Raw genomic sequence first — 21661 nt, 5'->3', positions numbered from 1 at the left:
TCGAGGACACGACGCGGCTGAGTACCCGAGGATTTTAAACAAAAAAGAACTACCGCTCTGTCGGTATAGTGTGTCAGTAAACTGAAGAGCGGGTGTGGGAGTCCCCACTCTGCCAACCCAGCTACGTCACAGGGCGCTTCTATAGGCTGTTTCAGAACGTAGAACCGGCCCTGCCGCGGCGCGCGCTTTGAATCTGTGGCGACGCCGTGTACAGATACGTCTCGGCTGCGTTTGTTTTTAGACGAATGCATTATGAGCATAAGGAATACAAAAAACGATAACTTCTTCCAAAACACAACATTATAGAGTAAATATTATTAATATAAGAACGGAAGTCAGGACTATAGTAAAACATAGAACCAAATGCCTGTTCATTTGAATGTACGTTCCTCTATTGCTATTCGTAAAACGAACCCCATATAACGCATTCAGTCTGTAGAATTTAAGGCTTGTTCTCATTTTGTGTTCTTACTAAAATGTAGAAGTTTTCTTTGAAGGACTGCATTGAAACTTAACAATTCTTGCAACACGAAGAGTGTTTAAAAATTAAGCAGAAATTTATAATTTTGTGTGTTGTATTAGTCCGATTTGCACCACTTTTTTGTCACTGCCTTTGTAAACATGCCCCAAAAGTATGTGTACAATGTTATGCATATTGGGTATTTACTCTGTTGTCAGCTGTCAAAAAGGTTACATGTGTTTTGGTAGCATCAACGATTATTTGTTTTGTATAAAATAAATTAGAGAATCTGTATTAAATTTTGTTATAAGAATGGAATAAAGTGTATGAAATTTTTAGAAATGGTAAATATTGCTTTTGATGAGGCTGTTATGAGTAAACCAAGGGCAGACAAGTGGTATAAACATTTCAAAGCAGGCCTTAAAGACAGCGATTTTACAAGCATGGATGAGATTAAGAATGCACAGTTAAGCGACCTATAAACTGTCCCGAAGAAACAGCTCCTAAAGTGTTTCGGGAACTGGAAGAAGCACTGGTATAAGTGTATAGTATGTATTCGGGAATATTTTGAACAGGATAACACTGCTGTAGATTAACAAATAAATTTCTTACCAAAAAATAAAAATGAATGTGTGAACGCACCTCGAATGTCAAGCTTTTTGCTTAGAAGTCCAGAATCGGTGTACATGTTTCTAAGGAAATTTCAACAGTGTTTAGAATAGCTACTGGGCACATGTTTTAAGCAATATGTGTTAGAATCAGGTGAATGGAGACCGAGATACAGATTTAGTGTTCCATAAGCATCAAGGTCTTACGTGATTTTGAAACTGTCTATACCGATGGGTTTCCTCCCAAAGTTATTTGTGTTCCTTCGTGTCGATTCAAGTAAACCATGCGGCTTATTTTTCCGTTCCTTACTTACGTGTCCTATTGGGTGAGGCTGACGTTTGCATAGATTGCAGCCCTTTAATTGGGACTGGTAGTATTAGGCAATAGTTCTTTTTGGGCCGCCTCTTTAATACACGTTGCAATAACATTAGAGACGATCGAACGCTTGTTACTCCGCAAATACCTCCACTTCTTCGTATTCTGCACATTTACTTGCAATGCTAGACGATTATCCATCACTTCCGGATATCGAAGTACATCAGTAAGTATACAAACTCACTGACACTGGCAACTAAGATCCCACGAACAGAAACGACGTATGTCACTGCGCGCCGATCTCCACCGCTAGACCGATAACGGGCAACAGATTTTGGGTGCCCCTGTAGGCCGGTGGCAGCGTTCTTCCGGGAAAGGCCACTTCCCCCAACAAAAGGGCTGCTCGATCTTGAGTTTGCAGACAGACTATAGTTACGTCGTGGGACAGCACGACGCTGTCACAGCCGCGAAATAGTTTTACCGAAACGAATGCGGATTTCGGTGTGTCAGTGCTGCGGCAATGAGCCTTTAACTTGACGGCTATATATCACGCGGAGTGTGAGGTCGCTGGTGGCCGGCGTGTATGGACTTGGAGCCCGATCGGCGCTGGCCTCTGCCACAAAGGGCGATGTTTGCGCGCGACTGGCCGCATGGCTGGGGCCAGAGCCCTGCCGTCCCTCGAGTGGCGGTAAATCACGCGGGCGGTCAGCGGCAGGGCGTGTCCCTGTGAAGGGCCGCAGGGCCTGCTCGCTCGGACCTCCGCAGCCAGATTTATGGCGTGTGGCGTGTGCCGGCTGACCGCGCTCCCGCCTCCTGGCTTGTAAACACTTCGGGTCTGGCCTGCCGGCACCGCCTGGAACCGGACGACGTCCGTCCAGCGCGCCTGGATCTGCCGGCCGGTTGGATTGGCTGTCTGCAGCCACTGGACGAACTAATACGCAGGCGTTTCCAAACATTGTAACGCCTAGGAAGACGCAGGCGACTGAAATGAGCTGTACCAGAGATCGCGCACCTTCCCCTGTCCAGCAGGTAGCGAGTTTACCGTATTTTCCCGACAGTAGACCGCCGCCGCACGAAAGCCACACGCTTAAATTTTGAGGAAAAAGTTTAAAAAAAAAAAGTATTTCACGCGAAAATTGGCCGCATAATAACCGAAATTTTACCTGTAGTTACATTAAGGACGTAGTGCAGCGGCGCGGTTCTCTCTGTCCCTTTATGACGGACCTGCACCTACCTGTGAACATTGTCTCAGCAGATCATCAGTAGGAAAGCCGAGCGAAACCTACTGTACTTCGACGTGAACCAGGCTGCAATTAAAGTCACTAATCTAAGTTTCAGGAGAAAGTTTTCATATGAAATGAAAGGTTCGAAATTTTGTCCTCAATTAATATATTCTGAATCTTAGTTGAACAAGTATCACTGCCAAGCCTGTGATAGTCTTAACACAGTCACTCACAATCCCTTTCACTCATGTTAACAAGTTTATGGTGTTGTATTTCCCGAAACCGTAATACCTACAAAAATACTGATTGTTTTAGATCGATAATGCCCGCCAAATATTAAGTATGTCGGTACCAAATGCAGTCCCAGTTTTTTGCCACCGACCTTCTCAATACGCCACGCGGAATATATGTCTATTTTCGTCACAAAATTCACTTAAAAATTCTGAAATTTCTACGCGCCCATCGCAATAATTATGCCGTCACTTTACCATACTTTTGATGATTGAAACACTGCTAGATCCGGCCACTTATCGTTTCCATCGGAACTACTACTACACACGTCCGAACTGTTTCATGGCTAAGCTCCCACTCTTCTCTAGAATACCCCAAGCCTTCTCTACCAGCAGAGAAAGGCGCGCGAAGAATATTGCTTTACCATTGGTCAGTTTACTCAACAGCCAATAGAAAAACAACATTCTCCCGCGTCAATCCGCGCTTTTCATCAATAACCAATCGCAAAATGGTAAACCTCACGACTGCACTTTTTACCGACGTAATTATTTAATATGCTGAAGTTTTGTTTATGCATAAAGTTATTTACTATTGTTATTTATACCTGAATTCACTTTCCCTTTACCATAAACTTACTTTACAAATCTATTCTGCAAAAATCCCCGTTGTTCATATCCATACTTCTTCGAAATGTTCCCACACTAAATCCTACTACATAACTCGTTAAACAATTATCTTCATATTAACCATAAACCACAATCACGCATCATTCATACTGATAAAACACATTTATAACATTTATAAACCGCATCCAAACATTTCCAGGGCGAAATTTGTATAAGAAGTGCAACTATTTTCAGGCCAATACGGTATATGGGAGTGGGGGCTTTCACGGCAAATGTCATTGATGAATTGTCTTAGGGTTATCAACTCAGACGTCAAGTCTACTTGCCGCAAAGTTTCGACGAATTTTCGACGTGTCATCTTCAGGTGTAGTGTCGAATTGATGTCCATTTCGAACCTTTATAGCCTCTCAGCTGCTGACGCCTTTGGGACGGGTCGTCCAATCCGGAAGAGATGGGCATCGGTGCATCGGTTGCAAGCTACTGGACTATCAGGAGAGGTTCCATGCGGTGACCGTAGCCGCGCCAGTATCATAGATGTACACTTGCATAATGACTCCGATAATGTCCTCGAGACTCTAGCGGTAACCCAGTACCCGCCTAATGGGGAGACAGCTCGTGAGGGCAGCATTAGTCACTTGGAGAGAAGTAGCCAGGGAGCCTGCAGTATACAATCGCGAAGCAATTTCTGTGTTGCTTCGTCAATGTTAGGGTGCGAGGGTTACAGTAAACGGGCAGCGGTGCCTCGGTTACAAGTTACGGGACTCCCAGGAGAGGTTCCATGCGGTGGCCGTAGCCGCGCCTGTATCATAGATGTACACTAGCAGAATAAGTCCGAAAACGTCCTCGAGGCTTATGCAATAGCGCACCAGTAGCAGTAGCATAGGCACGGGACACAGGAAAATAAAGTGAAAATTTTCCACGCCATTTTCTGATCAAAACTACCAAGTGAAATCAAAGTGAAAAAACTATGAAGTGTAATCAAAGTGAAAAAACTACCAAGTGAAATCAAAGTGAAAAACTACAAAGTGCAAAACATTAGAAAAAACTTTTTGTCCCAATATTATCGACTTTTACCACCACTTATTTGGCCAAATCTTTGACTCTCATGTTTTTGGCCAAATCTTAGCGGTTTTGATGCCGCTTTTAGCACCACTTTTTAGGCCAAATTGCAACGACAATTTGGCGGCCACCTTTTTGCAATTTTGGTGACCGCTTTTGTGCAAAACCGCAGCGAAATTTTGGTGGTTGCTGTCCTGTGGCTACTTTTTTGCAATTCTGCAGCCACGTTTTTGCTAGCACTTTTCTGCTAGTAACTTTTTCGATAGCGCCTTTTGGTAGACATTTCTTTGCGATCACTTTTTTGAAATGACAAAATGTTGACGACTTTTTTGGCGGCCGCTTTTTTGGGGAAATGTTCATAATTTTTGGCGGCCGCTTTTCTGCAAAATGGCAGCGACATTTTGGTGGGGAATTTTTTGTGCGTACTTTTTTTGCAGCTACTTTTTAAATGGAAAAAATTTCCATTAAAAATTCTACTAAAAATCCCTTAAAAGGTCTCAGTAATTTTATCATGTTTAACATCGTATGTTATATTTCTCTTACCGTACATAATTATATAAGCCAAAGTGTTAGCAGGAATAGGTGCATTAAAAGTAGCTGACAGTTTCACAGCAGTTTTTTGTGCAGTGAAAACATTTTTGCGTCTGCTCATATTGATAACGTAGATTGGATATGCTTCTATAAAACCATATCCCCTAATTTTTATGTCATCTTTGACTTCAGTTATCCTTTTGAAATCAGTAAAAGTGCTGTATGCTTTCAAATATGTGTTAGGTTGATCAATGTTCCACAATATTTCGTATCGCCCATTCTTGAGATAAATATTTTGCAGGCTAACATGATCATACAGTGATGAATCAGTATCTTGGTAGCCCTTTCTATTCCTCTGAAACACTACAAAGACAAAATAAGGCATGTCAAACTCCATAGAATTGTAGTAGTTCGTAATGTCTAGTTCAAAATTTCTTTTACGTCTGATTCCTGCAGTTTCTTATGTTTGAATGTCAAAAAGCGAAATTACCATTTTAGGCTCTTTTAAAATTTTTTCTCTCAATTCGAATTCGTATTTAACAATTGGCACGTGTATCTCCATATTTGTAATTATAATTTTACCTTCAGCTGGGCGACTACCTGGAGCGCCAGTGGCGTCGTCTATACAGTGCATCACTTGAATTTGCGCTGCCCACAACTGTCGCCTTCCCACATGATCTATAGGCAGTCTTCAAAAAGCTACGAAACATTTTAAGTGGGTACATCACTTCATTATCTTTTCTTTGTAACTTTCCATTGTTGATGAAATTGCTTTCATATCTTATGTCATTAGTAGGAGATGACGTTAAATGGCACAAAACTCTTGAAGAAATGCCACGATGTTCAAGTGTGACCTGATTTCTTAACAATTATTGCTCTTCGTGATTGGGAAAGTGTCGACTAATTTCACGTAGACTTTCCTTCGGAGGCCGTATAGTATGACCCTTTTGCGTATGTATCATTTAAGGTCATGTACAAGTAAGCATTATTGTCACACCAACCATCACCCACTTTAACATCAATTCCCACATCTTTGTTCGCTAAATTTAATTTATTTTCCGTCTTTTCGTTTACAAGAAAAGACTGCCGTTGATAACTTTCTATTTTATTCGTTCTTTATTACTAATGCAGAAGAAAAATTTTTATTACAACATCTCCAAAAGCACAGTGAAACGTAACCTTTGCAAAATTATAATGGACTGTGCTGATAAACCCCTTACGTTATTTGATTTTCAAACAGTTGAGCAAAACTGAACGTACTCGGACATTTCTCTTTACTTATTCTGATCAACACTAAACTGACACAATATTTTTAGCACAACGCAATCTGACTTTCAATAATCCCTACAAAAGAATGGCCCTGACTAACAATAACCTATACCTTTCATGAATTACTCACCTCACAAAAATCTTCGCTACTCGAACTACTGCAATACAGCGAGCGTCAATACTGCCAGCTAAATAAAAGATTCTAACTACTGAAGGCACTAACTACTGATAGGCATAGTTAGCAAATGAAAGATTTTGATGGAGAACAAACAATGCATTTACCTTAATAGTGTCCAAAAGTCATAATATATACAGTGTGAGTCACCTAACATTACCGGTGGATATATTTCGTAAACCACATCAAATACTGATGAATCGATTCCACAGACCGAACGTGAGGAGAGGGGCTAGTGTAACTGGTTAATATAAACCATAAAAAAATGCACGGAAGTATGTTTTTTAACACAAACCTACGTTTTTTTAAATGGAACCCCGTTAGTTTTGTTAGCACATCTAAACATATAAACAAATACGTAATCAGTGCCGTTTGTTGCACTGTAAAATGTTAATTACATCCGGAGATATTGTAACCTAAAGTTGACGCTGTTCGATCGTGTGTATCGGAGAGCACCGAATTACGTAGGGATCCAAAGGGAACGGTGATGGACCTTAGGTACAGAAGAGACTGGAACAGCACATTACGTCCACATGCTAACACCTTTTTATTGGTCTTTTTCACTGACGCACATGTACATTACCATGAGGGGTGAGGTACACGTACACACGTGGTTTCCGTTTTCAATTACGGAGTGGAATAGAGTGTGTCCCGACATGTCAGGCCAATGGATGTTCAATGTGGTGGCCATCATTTGCTGCACACAATTGCAATCTCTGGCCTTAATGAATGTCGTACACGCCGCAGTACATCCGGTGCAATGCCGCCGCAGGCTGCCACAATACGCTGTTTCATATCCTCCGGGGTTGTAGGCACATCACGGTACACATTCTCCTTTAACGTACCCCACAGAAAGAAGTCCAGAGGTGTAAGATCAGGAGAACGGGCTGGCCAATTTATGCGTCCTCCACGTCCTATGAAACGACCGTCGAACATCCTGTCAAGGGTCAGCCTAGTGTTAATTGCGGAATGTGCAGGTGCACCATCATGCTGATACCACATACATCGACGTGTTTCCAGTGGGACATTTTCGAGCAACGTTGGCAGATCATTCTGTAGAAACGCGATGTATGTTGCAGCTGTTTGGGCCCCTGCAATGAAGTGAGGACCAATGAGGTGGTCGTCAATGATTCCGCACCATACATTTACAGTCCACGGTCGCTGTCGCTCTACCTGTCTGAGCCAGCGAGGATTGTCCACGGACCAGTAATGCATGTTCCGTAGATTCACTGCCCCGTGGTTTGTGAAACCCGCTTCATCGGTAAACAGGTAGAACTGCAACGCATTCTCTGTTAATGCCCATTGACAGAGTTGCACTCGATGATTAAAGTCATCACCATGTAATTGCTGATGTAGCGACACATGAAACGGGTGAAATCGGTGACGATGCAGTATGCGCATGACACTACTTTGACTCAGTCCACAGGCTCTCGCAGTGTCCCGTGTACTCATGTGTGGGTTCATGGCAACAGCAGCTAACACACCAACTGCACCCGATTCTCCTGTTATGGGCCTGTTACGGACCCGTTTGCGTGCTACGATCATACCTGTTGCATAGAGTTGGCGGTAGATGTTTTGCAATGTGCGGCACGTTGGATGCTCTCTGTCCGGGTACCGTTCTGCATACACCCTGCAGGCTTCAACTGCATTTCGTCGACACTCTCCATAGATGAGTATCATCTCCGCCTTTTCAGAGTTAGAATACGCCATGGTCACAGTTCCTACAACACTACACTATCACAGACGTCTGGTAACACGGTGTACTACAATTGGTCTGCGTGCGGAGACGAATGCAGAATAACAATAGCAGCAAGCGCTACATGCGGACACTGCGACAGCTAGACCAAACCACAACAGTGCACTACAGCCACACTCGTAAACACGGTCGTCATCGTAAACATGTCCCTGCAGATGCTGCTCGCCGACCGTGGCCCGTGTTTGTTACAACACGCAACTGAACGTCGGAGGTTTCAAGCGTCCACTTTAGGTTACAATGTCTCCGGATGTAATTAACATTTTACAATGCAACAAACGGCACTGATTACGTATTTGTTTATATGTTCAGATGTGCTAACAAAACTAAAGTGGTTCCATTAAAAAAAACGTAGGTTTGTGTTGAAAAACGTACTTCCGTGCATTTTTGTATGGTTTGTATTAAACAATTACACTAGCCCCTCTCCTCACGTTCGGTCTGTGGAATCGGTTCGTCAGTATTTGATGTGGTTTACGAAATATATCCAGGGGTAACGTAAGGTGACTCACCCTGTATATCAGTTCATGACATCCAGTCTTACAAACATACTCTTTGCGATGGACACACGTCCAAATCGTCCCCTCTCAAACCTCTGTCATCTCTCTCCCCACATTCACCTCTGCTAGCGGCTCACCTCCAACTGCGCAACGCTACGCGCTGTTCACATCCAATTGCTCAACACTACAATAGCAAATATTCCAACAATGCCAACCAGCCACAAACTGCACACAGCACAGTCAGTGATTTTCATACAGAGCGCTACGTGGCGTTGCCAACATAAAAACCCAAACAGCCTACTTACAACAGTAACGTTTGCACCACCGAAGTCAAACACATGGCGATTTTCATCAGTGATAATGACTTTCAAATTTTGTACTTTATCATGAACCTGAGAAAAAAATGGTTCAAATGGCTCTGAGCACTATGGGACTTAACTTCTGAGGTCATCAGTCCCCTAGAACTTAGAACTACTTAAACCTACCTAACCTGAGGACATCACACACATCCATGCCCGAGGCAGGATTCGAACCTGCGACCGTAGCGGTCGCGCGGTTCCAAACTGAAGCGCCTAGAACCGCTCGGCCACTCCGGCCGGCTAAACCTGAGAAAAATAAAGGGTAATTTGGCTCGTATGTGATAGGGTATACAAATGATAAGTGGCCAGCGAGCACTTTTTTTGGCTTAAATGATGCAAAAATGTTTTGTTTCGCGATGAAAATGTTCAAAATCCTTGACTAACACGTCAAGCTAGATTAAAGTGAACTTTAATTTTTTCGAATGGAATAATTTTAGGCAATTCTGTTCCTACAATTTTGATGCCCGGCTCGACCACCTGGTTCTTAAAAACTAACAACGAACCAATACTGTTTTCTTACCAAAAAGCAACTTGTACTTTGTGCCCTCAATTTCCACTCTACATGTAGTGCTCTTTGGCTTTATCGTTAATGTGTCGACGTTGAACGGTTGCTGACTTTGAATTCGCTTTTCTAAATCTACTAGATTGTACTGGCCTGAAGGAATAGTCACTGATGTGATGACGTCATCTTTCTCATAATGTAGCATATTGTTTTCAGTTGTAACATTTGGCATAAAAAATGTCGAGTAAAAACCCACCAACCCCACTTTTGTAAAAGCATTTCGTATCGGTACATTAAGCCTTTTTTCTAAAATTGACGAATTACCACTGAGATCAAAAATTTTATTCATTTATAATACTGTAAATGGAGGCAGAATTGGATCCAAAAATCAGAATCCGTGAAAAGAAACACAAAAAGAAACATGGGGAACTTTTATCTGATTCTATTCGATGTGCAGTAGTAGGTCCGAGAGGCTGTGGGAAAACAAAGTTAATGATTGAAAATTATATTGTAAGACCTGGGTGATTGAACTGGGAAAAAATTAATCACCTGTATGTTTACTCTGGAAGTTTAGATCAGCCAAAATATTACGAGTTTATATAAGCATGCAAAATAGTGAACATAAACACAAAGAGAAAATTACTACTTTCATCAGCAACACTGATGAACTTGTTCCACTAGATGAATGTAGAGATAATTTCGTTGTTGTTTTTTGACGACTCCGCTGTTGAAAATCAAGTTATAGTCAGAGAATACTTTAACAGAGGACGACACTGACTGCTTCTATTTAGCACAAACGCACTCAAAAATTCCCAAGCAGATGGTAAGAGATAACCTTAATTTTCTCAACATTTTTAGGCAGGATGGCAGAAATTGAAAGCACATCTACGACAAATATGTGAGCGGAGATTTGAGGTGAAACGACTTTAGAGAAATTTGCAGTAAAGCGTGGAACTATGATATTGGTTTTATCACCATTGATACGACACGAAAACCGAATTATAATTATAAAATTATAATGGATCAAGACCCATTAAATTATAGTGTGGCACTTCTTTATTCACCCAACTACTGTGTGAACTATCAAAGCCTAATCACTTCACATAAACTTTATCATCTTTCTTTTTCAGCACTTTTTCTAAGAGAAAAAAATCTGGGTATTTCGTCTTCTGTAATTCCTGCTCATAGAAGTTCCCCTTAATCTCGTGACCACTCATATCTTTCAACTTATATGTAGGCGGATTTGTGTTGTTGACATTAACGACTTCAAATAATTCAGTAGACCAATTTTTTGTGTAACCTTTCTCGTACAAAACCTCCATTTTGATGATTCTCACTTAATCACCTGGTGCGTATTTGGGTGATTCACCTCTGAGTTCCACCGCTTTTTACCGTTGCGATTCAGTTACATCTACATGGCTCATGCCTATTGAACTGTGCACACTGTTGTTGAACTTCTGTTCCAAGAAGCTACTCCAGGCGGGTGTAAAAATGAATGTGCGCAACAGAAAATACTGAAAGCGAAAATGAAGCTTTGGCCCTATCTGACTACCCCTTGAAGCAGATCTTACGATCTCTTAGTGGTCATATTATCTCCTCCTTCTTGCTCTTTAACATATAAATTACAACATAAACATAAATGAATGATTAAGGAAACTAGTGACTACAAAATGATAAATGCTATTTCTGCTTATACATTTATTGTACATTAAAACCCCTTTATTTATTACAAATGTTTATATATCAATGTCCAATGGAGATACAAATGAATTTCCTAACTAATATGATTGATCAGTTGCCAAAAGCTGCCCCTTTTTATGGCTACACGATCTAATATAAATAACGTGAGATGACTGACATCTCCTATGTACCAAACACTATAAGACACTACCTTCAAAGATGATCTATAGTGGTGTGAAACCTCAGTGGAAATAAAATTTACTTGATCACAGCTGCTTAGCTTTATAGCCCTAAAAAGCCGAATCAGTTAGCAATATTGCCGTATGTACTGCGTCTGGTGGGTCGGAGTGATGGTTTTCGTACACGTCTGTGATGACGGAAGACCTACAACCTCAGTCAAACACTAGGACGACAGAAGACGGTCCTTTGACTAGTATAATATTATACTCTTTTCTCCTTTGTTCTACAGACGAGAAACGCGAACTCCCAGCCACAAGGACGGAATTAAGATAACGTCTCAACGTGACTATGGGCAGAAGAAGTGCTCTCAATCACTGAACAGTGCGCACTCAACGACGACTCCCTACCAAGAGGCGAAGTCCAGAATCGTATAAGTTAGCAACAGTGGCTGCCTACCTTTGTAACTATAAAATCTCCAGAGAGCAAAGACAGAAAATCCGTCTGTACCAACAAAAGCTGGTACTGAGCGACCGTCAGACACGGGCGCTCAAAACGGACGACCTCTTTCGCTCCACCGTTGGCTTCCCAGCAAAGCTCGACTCTGCTCCCTCGTAACTGCAGAAAGCGAGTTAAATTCTCGAAACCCCGGAATAATCTCCCTCTCTACAGATTCTACCGAACGCCAACCAACCATATTTTAGCCTTTTGTCGTCCAGCGTGGAAAGTTTGCGAGGAAATACATATCCCCGTTAATTGGGGATTCATACAATGGTACGCTTCACAGTGCAAAAATCCTCAGAAATATCCCAGCCTGCGTGATTTCTGAGGTAACGCTTCTTCGTTCCTCCCTGTGGCCTCCAGACTTCAGAGTTTCCGAAGTATTATCCAGTTATCCTTCCGGCGTAGCTACAACACCGGCCAGCCGCCACTGTATTGTGCTTTGCGCTCAGGTGCCCCAACCATCCACCTTGGGTTACTTCCTGTCTTAAGCACACCAACACACATGTGCGGGCTTTTCCACCCAAGACCTGAGTTACGCCTGCAGTTTCATTTCCAATGGTGTTCCAACCTCTTCTAGTATAGGCAATCATTTATTACACCATTTTGATAACACAGACAATCCATCTCCTTCCATGCAGTAAGCGTTAACAACCATTTACAAGGTGCACGCGACAATGTCAGTCTACTTTAAATATTCATATATACGATGTACAACCTATCAAATGATACCCAATTCCAGTTTTGGTTCAAATGGCTCTGAGCACTATGGGACAACATCTGAGGTCATCAGCCCCTAGAACTTAGAACTACTTAAACCTAACTAACCGAAGGACAACACACACACCATGCCCGAGGCAGGATTCGAACCTGCGACCGTAGCAGTCACTCGGTTCCGGACAGAAGCACCTAGAACCGCACGGCAACCGCGGCCAGTTCCAGTTTTAAATCATGGCAAAGTATGTAGGTGAGTGCTTGTAAAGTGCGAAATTATAGCCACCTTACAGTGTGTCAACTTTGGCAGTAGGTTGACCCACCTGTAAATACCTAGAAGTGCAAACTCTATCCACATTTTTTCCTTGAGTGTTCTGTTAAACCGCTCGGCAACTGAAACCTTAATCTTTAAAAATCAGAGTAGTGACTTATGTTTACAAGCTTCATCAGTTCTCTAAAGCGTTTGTTGTAGAATTCTTTACCGTTATCTGTCTGCAAATTTTTTCGGCTTGCTTTCTGCCAGCACTAGTAACGTTTGCACCAGATTTATCTTTAACAGGAAGCGCCTAAGCAAATTTCGAGAACACTTCTACCACAGTCAACACATACCACTTATTTTTATTGATTTTGGAAACGTTCTTTAGACGGCCCGAATCCAATTCGAGCAAATCTGCTTGCCACATGTTGCCTACGCAGAAGGCTAGTCTTCTTATGAAATTTTTCCTCACAGGCTTGTGTAGATCATTGACTATTTCTTCACGAATATTCAGTCGACCAATTCACCTTTTTTACAAACTTGCTCTTCTTACTCTTACATTCTGCACAATTGCCCTCAATTCTGGTTCGACCATTTCTTGTGGTAACTGTTTGAGGGTTCATTGTAGCAGTCAATTTCTTGCATCTCGTGAACCACATGTTTTTTTTCACGAATTTCTAGTTTATTTCACCAAATAAAATTAATTCCGCGATTACTGGCTCAGTTTTAACAGAATTTTTCAATTTTACAGTCAGAAAATTTGGCTTCTCAACTACTAGCATTCATGTCAAATACTTCATGACCTACGGCTACTGCAATATCGAAGTCCTCAAATTTCAGCTTTTTGAATTCTCTACAATGACGATATTTTTTTCAGAACAAATTGGTACTTAAAAGTATACATTAACTGTTCTTCACCTGCCATGAACGTGAATCGTTTGTTTATCACATATTTTTTTCAGAGCTGTTTTTGCTTGATTGATGTATGAAGCTAGATCATACTTTGTGTAATTATCGGCGAAAAGTTTCTAGCTCTTTTTTGCTGTAGTATTTGGTGAGGGTGGATTTCAGATACTGTTGTAACTGCATCATAGTCATTTACAGATTCATTTATGTTTACTAACCTTCTGCCTTTAAAGCTAATGCAACTTTGACTGGCCGTAAATAATTGCCTGATTAAATCACTTAGATTCTTCTTCAGAGAATCCTGCTTTAATTTTCTTCTCCAAAGATTCACTTAGATTCTTCTCCTAAGGTTCTTGCTCTTTTTCCAGTGACTCCTTTCATTCCTTCTCTAAAGGTTCACAAAATTCTTTCTTTACAGTTTCTAGAAGGCGACCAAGTCCTTCTAGATAATTTTGCTAAATTCATTCTTCACTTCTTCGAGCAACTCTTCATGCGGTTTTTCTTTATTCCCGAATACATCCACTTATTTACATTATCAAGAATTTCATTAAATGTCCAACACTCTGTAGAAAGCTTCAAGACCAGCAAGCGTTAATGACCGGAAATAAATTGATCAAAATTTTGTAGTACAAATTGTCAGCGCCAAGGTACTTCACAAAAGAGGATCGTACTTCGCCGCCAAACGAAACAAACACGAATTTTTGCTACCTTTTTTGAAGTAACATATCCAGTGAATACCAACATGATCAGACGTGTCTAGGTTAACAACTCCTGCTTCAATATTTGCAGGCTTTTTTGTTAGTTCATCAATCATAAAAACGCCCCTGAAAGTCGTGATTCCCAATTGGTTCACTAACTTTTCTATATTGTAGCGGATGGTCATACTTTTGCAACATTTCTTCGATTTTTTTATAGGCAAATTTGCGCCCACTTTCTTACCTTCCATTACCGTGTTGTCTCTCTTTTGTTCAGCCAACTCTGCATCTTCTTTTTGCTTCTTGTGTACAGCGCTCGTTATTGTCGCTGCATCACCAGTCAATGAGCCAATTGCACCCAGAGCTGCAAGAATCAAAGGCAATAACCCTCCTTCGTGTTTACTCAGACCTGAGCCTTCTTTTTTTCTTGCAAGATATTCAAGCAATTTTCTAACGACAGGAATAGCTAAAGTTATGAGTAAACTACTCCCTTTTATGAGCTTATGGCTTTCTGTTTCATTTGCGTTTCCTTAAGACAGATGTGGAGAAAGTAATAACTTTTCAGTTCGCCATTGTAGAGCTTAATTTTGACGGCTTTTGGCTTTGGCTTGCCAGTTAATGTTAATTAAAGTCAGTACTAAATACTTTCATTTATTATACGAAAAATAATTTTTTTGCGTAGCCCTCATCTTTGCGTCGACGATGATGTGCTGACGAAGGAGTGTTCACGATGATGTGTTCACGATGATGTACTGACGAAGATGTGCTGGCGGTAATGTTTTCACGATGATGTGCTGACGATGATGTCCTGACGAAAAAGTGTCGACATCTTTTTTGATACAAAATTTGTATGAAAATTACAAGGTCCACCCATTATTGTCCACACCTAAGCCTAATCCTAATTTTCGCTTGCCGTACATTACGCACGCTACAGTAGCTGCAGCTGCTTTTTCTCCTAGCGATGCATCCCTGCTGAAAACTCCCTGTTTTGCCGCCGTTATGATCTCTGTAGGCAATGTCGTGTGCTCTGCATGCTTCAACAAGTTTCTTTATTCGTTGATCTCCAATCGCAAATCTTTCCTGTGGTTTACTAAAAGGTCCACAGAAGTTGTAGCCAGGTAGATGCATCTCGGGCATCGGGAGATTATCTAACGCACAGTTGACTAGTTCTTTTCCGTGTTTTTCCGACTTCCAAAACGTGTAAGGGAGATTATTTAGAAAGCGAATCAAGTACGGAATTCCCTTTGGATTGTTGACTATAAAGTCCTTAAATTTACTTGTTAGCATCTTCGTAACGCCCACTTTTTCGTTGTATTAACTATTTCTTCACCATGAATGACAAACAATCTATCGATCAACTCTCTGACATCGTTCATCCAAACGTATTCACTTGATTTTTTAGTATATTTGTTAATGAAACCAGTACTATGATGAGCAATTTTGCGATCTTTTTTGATGTCCAACCATATTGACTTAATAATGACGTTTTCACTATCACTTGACTTTGGTCTTAGCGCTAGGATCATTGTTCTGGAATATTGCATTAGTCATTTTTAGCATGGATGTATATGCACTGATATCATCAGTTGTATAATCATCAGCTGACAAGCGATTTCGTGTCAAAAGCTTCATCAGCCTTTAAAGTCATTTCCACTAACAGAAGCCGGCCGCGGTGGTCTCGTGGTTCTAGGCGCGCAGTCCGGAACCGCGCGACTGCTACGGTCGCAGGTTCGAATCCTGCATCGGGCATGGATGTGTGTGATGTCCTTAGGTTAGTTAGGTTTAAGTAGTTCTAAGTTCTAGGGGACTGATGACCATTGATGTTAAGTCCCATAGTGCTCAGAGCCATTTCAGAGCCAGCCACTACCAGAAATTTCATCATTATTGAAACTCACTTCAGAATCACCAATGTAGTGTTTCCCACCAACGAATCTTAAGACGAACACTTCATCTTTGTATTTTTACACTATTGGCCCAAGATAAGTTGTTGCATAGTCTGTAACGGCCTTCATTTTCTGCCTCTCTTCACCCTCAGTTTGCTGCAACATAGGTTCGAGTCTCCTACATGTCTTTGGTTTGATCGGCTCATCATTAACATACAGTCGTCTCTCAAACGATGACACCTTAGGTATGGGCGGAATAGGAAACAGGTCGTCATACCCTCCTTCGTAAAGTAATAGTTGCTTTTCAGCCTCTCGAGTTCTCTCTATTGCATCAATTACGTCTTTACCTAAAACATTTAATTTGTCAATAACAGGCTGATCTTCTCTTTAATACTTCTCATATAGTTACAGGTTTAATTTTCCATTCTTTGAACTGACTTTTTAGGTGTTCAATCTTCTTCCTGTTCTTCTTTTCTGGCTTAACAAGCTTTTAATCATACTTTGCAAACAACTCTTTATTATCAAATCATAAGAAAAGTTTTGTGTTCACGTAGCTGTGTTCACGTAGTTGTGTTCACGTAGACTTGTTCACGTGGTCGTGTTCACGTAGTGGTGTCCACGTTGATGTGCTGACGAAAAGCGTCGACGGTGATGTGCTAACGAAGGAGTGTCAGTACGTTGATTTGCTGACAAAAGTGCGTTGGTGCACAGGTTAAGTATCTACAAACGTTCCACCTACAATAGCATTCAAAAACATTATGGCTGCACGTCTAGCAACATCATCATTATCTTCTTCTCTTTTAATTAACTATCTACACAATGGGCAATTAATGTGCCTTAGCAGCCAATCGTTAATACATTCATTGCGAAAAACATGCTTACAACTCGTCAACACAAATTGAGGCAATTTTTTTTTTATCTAAACAAGTAGCACACTTATGATGTTGCTTTTCAGTCGACACAATTTGTATGGTCTAAATAGTCTTCGTATGAACGATGGCGATAAGTGGTGTTGATATCTTGTAAATACATTAATGTCTACTTTATGCCCAAATTCCATTTGAAGTTGTAACACCCCACCCATCACTTAGCTGGTTTTGGCGTGTGTGCACCCCAACTAATTGCCTAACAGATCAACAGAGATGTGCAAAACTGCTGCAATATCGGATAACGCAAAAAAGTAATATGGCCCTGTGACCCCTGACTGAACTGCTGTGGCAGTGTTGACATTAATTGATTCAGAATTGATCCCTTTTAATTAAAAAGGGGTGCAGATTGATGTTATATTCAGCTCTTGAACACCGGACGCAAATGTTGAACATAAAATCAATTAAGAAAGTGACTTGGGATTTCGACTACTTGATTAAAAACAGATGCAGTCGATTAGCACAAATTTATTTTAACTCCCGACCTTCAATCATCACATTACAAGACTCTCCTATCAGGCAGTGGTAATAAATTGCGTTTGTGTGGAGTAAAGCGCGATAACTCAAAAGTAACTCCTATCGACTGACCCAGGCGTAATGCGAAGTGCGAGAAGAATTCTACAATACATGGCCCATGAAACCCTTGTGGAAACTTTGCTGACATGATCCAGCAAATTAATCAGTGGCCGGAGCCGGCGCAATATCACCGAATACAGCGTGGTGGAGCGGCGGCGTTATGTGGACGTCAGCCGACCTCGTGGTGCTGCCAGGCTGTGCTCGTCTATTCACTTCTAGCTATCATGCTCAGTACATAGCTGAACCAAAACTTCCTATCTCCAAGCTCAATTGTTCCATTTTCTAAGTCCTAAACTGCAGAGATGCTCACTCTTTCTCAGGCAAGCTAAGAACGCCACGTCCGCACTCTAGGCAAGGTGGGAACAGAAGACCTCTACGGAGACTTCTCACAGTCCACTCTTCGCCTCAGTTTCCCCTCCAGCAAAATCACTTACGCCAATTATAGTGCAAGTCGCATTAATTATGCGTTGCTTCCCAGCGCCGACCAATGCCTGCTCTGGGAAGTGAACAAATTCCCACAAAATTTCCCTTCCTCTCAACTTCTATTTTGCTCCTCCCAGGCCACCCAACACGGTTAGCGTCTGCACAAACACAAAGTTTTCCAAAATTCTGACTCCCAGGAGAGTACTTCAAATTCCTTGGTCCTACGATCCCATCGGAGGCCGGTGTATTTCATTCTGTCGCTCTTCACCTGATTTGCTTCAGACTCTGCGGACCGTGAATTCAGCGTGGAATTGCTATAGTCACGAACACGCATATTTTGAGCTCTGTTGACCGCTCCACCATACCTTTACGAGGCTTTCTCGCATGTTTCACAGGAAACGGGGCGATGGACATTTATCAACAGGCGTACAAGTTCTCCGTCTGTTTCCCACTACTCCAGCATGGAGTCAGGGACAGCCATCTTCTCACTGTCACTCATCTCAAGGCGGCTGGAGGCCACACCGCGTTACCGCTTTCTCAGAGCTTGAGCCACCCTAAGCTGCCTATTGTCGCTTCCCTTCGCCATTCCCCAGCCAGCCATGGTCAACTCTAAATGTTTCCCTAGGGTAAACTAGGGTCCAGTAAATTGACTCGTTTCCACAAAGTTTTCATGTCGTGTGAATTACTTTAAAACCATCACCCGACATTAATTATTCCAATACGTCCATACTATACCCTCTACAAGATGCGTTGTGCCTTGTCAGTCATTTTGTTCAGCCCTATTGTTCGCTCAATGTGAGTTAGGTGATTTTTAATTACTTCAAGTAAGGGGCATAGTTCTTGCCATTTTCCAAAGTCTTCTGACATTTTCTGATACAGTGCAATTTCATTCCAGTCTACTCTGTCTTGCAATTCCCTCATGAAATATTCAGATAGTTTTTGATGTTGTGATACTTCTTTCCAGCTTAATCTGTCTTGAAATTCCCTCATGAAATTTCCAGATAGTTTCTGGCGCTGTGAAATGTGCATCCAAATTAATCTCTCCCGAAATTTCCTCACGAAATTTTCAGGTAGTTTTTGATTCCATGATACTATAGTACAGTCTATTCTCCCTTGAAATTCTGTCATGAAATTTTCAGATAGTTTCTTCATCCTTTAAACTGCCTGCCAATCGAACTTCTGTGAAAATTCTCCAATGAAATCTTCTGACAGAATTTGTTGCCATGAGATTTCAGACCAATTTAATTTATCACTAAAATCTCTCATGAAATTTTTAGAACATGTTTGGTAGCATGAAATGGTAAGCCAGTTAAAGGGGTTTTCCATATTGATGTATTGTACAACAACTTCTCTGAATGTTTTATTTGACAAGTACAACTCGTATAGATGCTTAAATTATTTTAATCTTTTGCTCACAAAATGCTTACCTTGCTGAGGTTCTTCTTCAACATTGTATATTACCCGCTCTTTATTCTTTGCTTCATTAATACTATCGATAAGTTAGTGCATTTTCAGCGTTGAACAGCCTTCTACACGCATTTTTTGCTTCATCTTTTATTGTTTGCATAGTTTTCAATTATATAGAGTGAATTAGAAGGTGTTGGTCAGCAACAGACACAATCTAATATTCAAACACTGGCACACACAAACTCACACACAACTCCCATATACCCATACAAAAGAGTGGTAGCCTTTTCTTTCTGTGCCATGGAGAGTGGCATCTCTTTCTTCTTCTTCTTGCACCACCAGAGTTGGGTTCACCATCAGAGTGGCTGCTTTTCCTTCATGTACCACTAGTGCTACCGCTTTTTCATTTTCTTCTTCTTCTTGTACCAGAAGAGTTGGGGGTCGCCATCAGAGCGGCTGCTATTTCTTCATGCACCACTAGTGCTACAACTTTTTCTTCTTCATCTTGCACCAGACGAGTTTGGGTCACGATAACAGTGGCTGCTTTTTCTTCATGCACCACCAGTGCTAAAGCTTTTTCTTCTTCTTCTTCCACCACAAGAGTAGGGGCCACCATCAGGATGGGGTCGTTTTCTTCATGCACCACTAGTTCTATTGATTTTTCTTCTTCTTCTTGTACCACAAGAGTTGGGGGTCGCCATCAGAGCGGCTGTTATTTCTTCATGCACCACTGGTGCTACCACCTTTTCTTCTTTATCTTGCACCAGACAATTTGGGGTCACGATAAGAGTGGCTGCTTTTTCTTCATGCACCACCAGTGCTAAAGCTTTTTCTTCTTCTTCTTGTGCCACAAGAGTTGAGGTCACCATCAGGATGGGGGCGTTTCCTTCATGCACCACTAATTCTATTACTTTTCCTTCTTCTTCTTGCACCACAAGGGTTGGGGGTCACCATGTGAGTGGTTGCTTTTTCTTCGTGTGCCACTAGTGCTACCTCTTTCTTTTCCTTCTTCTTGTACCACAAGAGCTGGGGATCGTCATCAGAGTGGCTGCTTTTTCTTCATCCACCACTAGTATTACCACTTTTTCTTCTTCATCTTGCACATGATGAGTTGAGGTCACCATCAGAGTGTCTGCTTTTCCTTCATGCACAACTAGTGAAACTGCTTTTCCTTCTTGTTCTTCACCTTGCACCACGAGAGTTGGGGTTATCATCAGAGTGACAGCTTTTCCTTCATGCACCACTAGTGCTACTGCTTCTTCTTCTTCTTCGTCTTCTTCTTGCACCACAAGAGTTGGCGTCACCATCAGAGTGTCTGCTTTTCCTTCATGCACTAGAAGTGCTACCACTTTTCTTTCTTCTTGCACAACAAGAGTTGCGGTCACCATCAGGATGGGGGCATTTTCTTCATGCACCACTAGTTCTATCGCTTTTTCTTCTTCTTCTTGCACCACAAGCGTTGGGGTCATCATCAGAATGGCTGCTCTTCCTTCATGCACCACTAGTGCTACTGCTTGTTATTTATCTTCTTCTTGCACCACAGGAGTTGGGGTCACCTTCAGAGTGGCTGCTTTTCTGCATGCATACCTAGTTCTACCGCATTTTCTTCTTCTTCTTTTACCACAAGAGTTGGGGTCCGCCATCAGTGTGGCTGCTTATTTTTCATGCACTACCATGACTACCGCTTATCCTTCATATTCTTCATCTTGCACTGCAAGAGTTGGGTTCACCATCAGGTTGGGGGCGTTTTCTTCATGCACCACTAGTTCTATCGCTCTTTCTTCTTTTTCTTGCACCACAAGAGTTAGGGTCACAATGTGAGTGGTTGCTTTTTCTTCGTGCACCACTAGTGCTACCACTTTCTCTTCTTCATCTTGCACCAGACGAGTTGGGGTCACCATGAGAGTG

This window comes from Schistocerca serialis, chromosome 10 (assembly GCF_023864345.2).
Source record: "Schistocerca serialis cubense isolate TAMUIC-IGC-003099 chromosome 10, iqSchSeri2.2, whole genome shotgun sequence".
Lineage (NCBI taxonomy): Eukaryota > Metazoa > Arthropoda > Insecta > Orthoptera > Acrididae > Schistocerca > Schistocerca serialis.
This window is presented reverse-complemented; position numbering follows the sequence as displayed.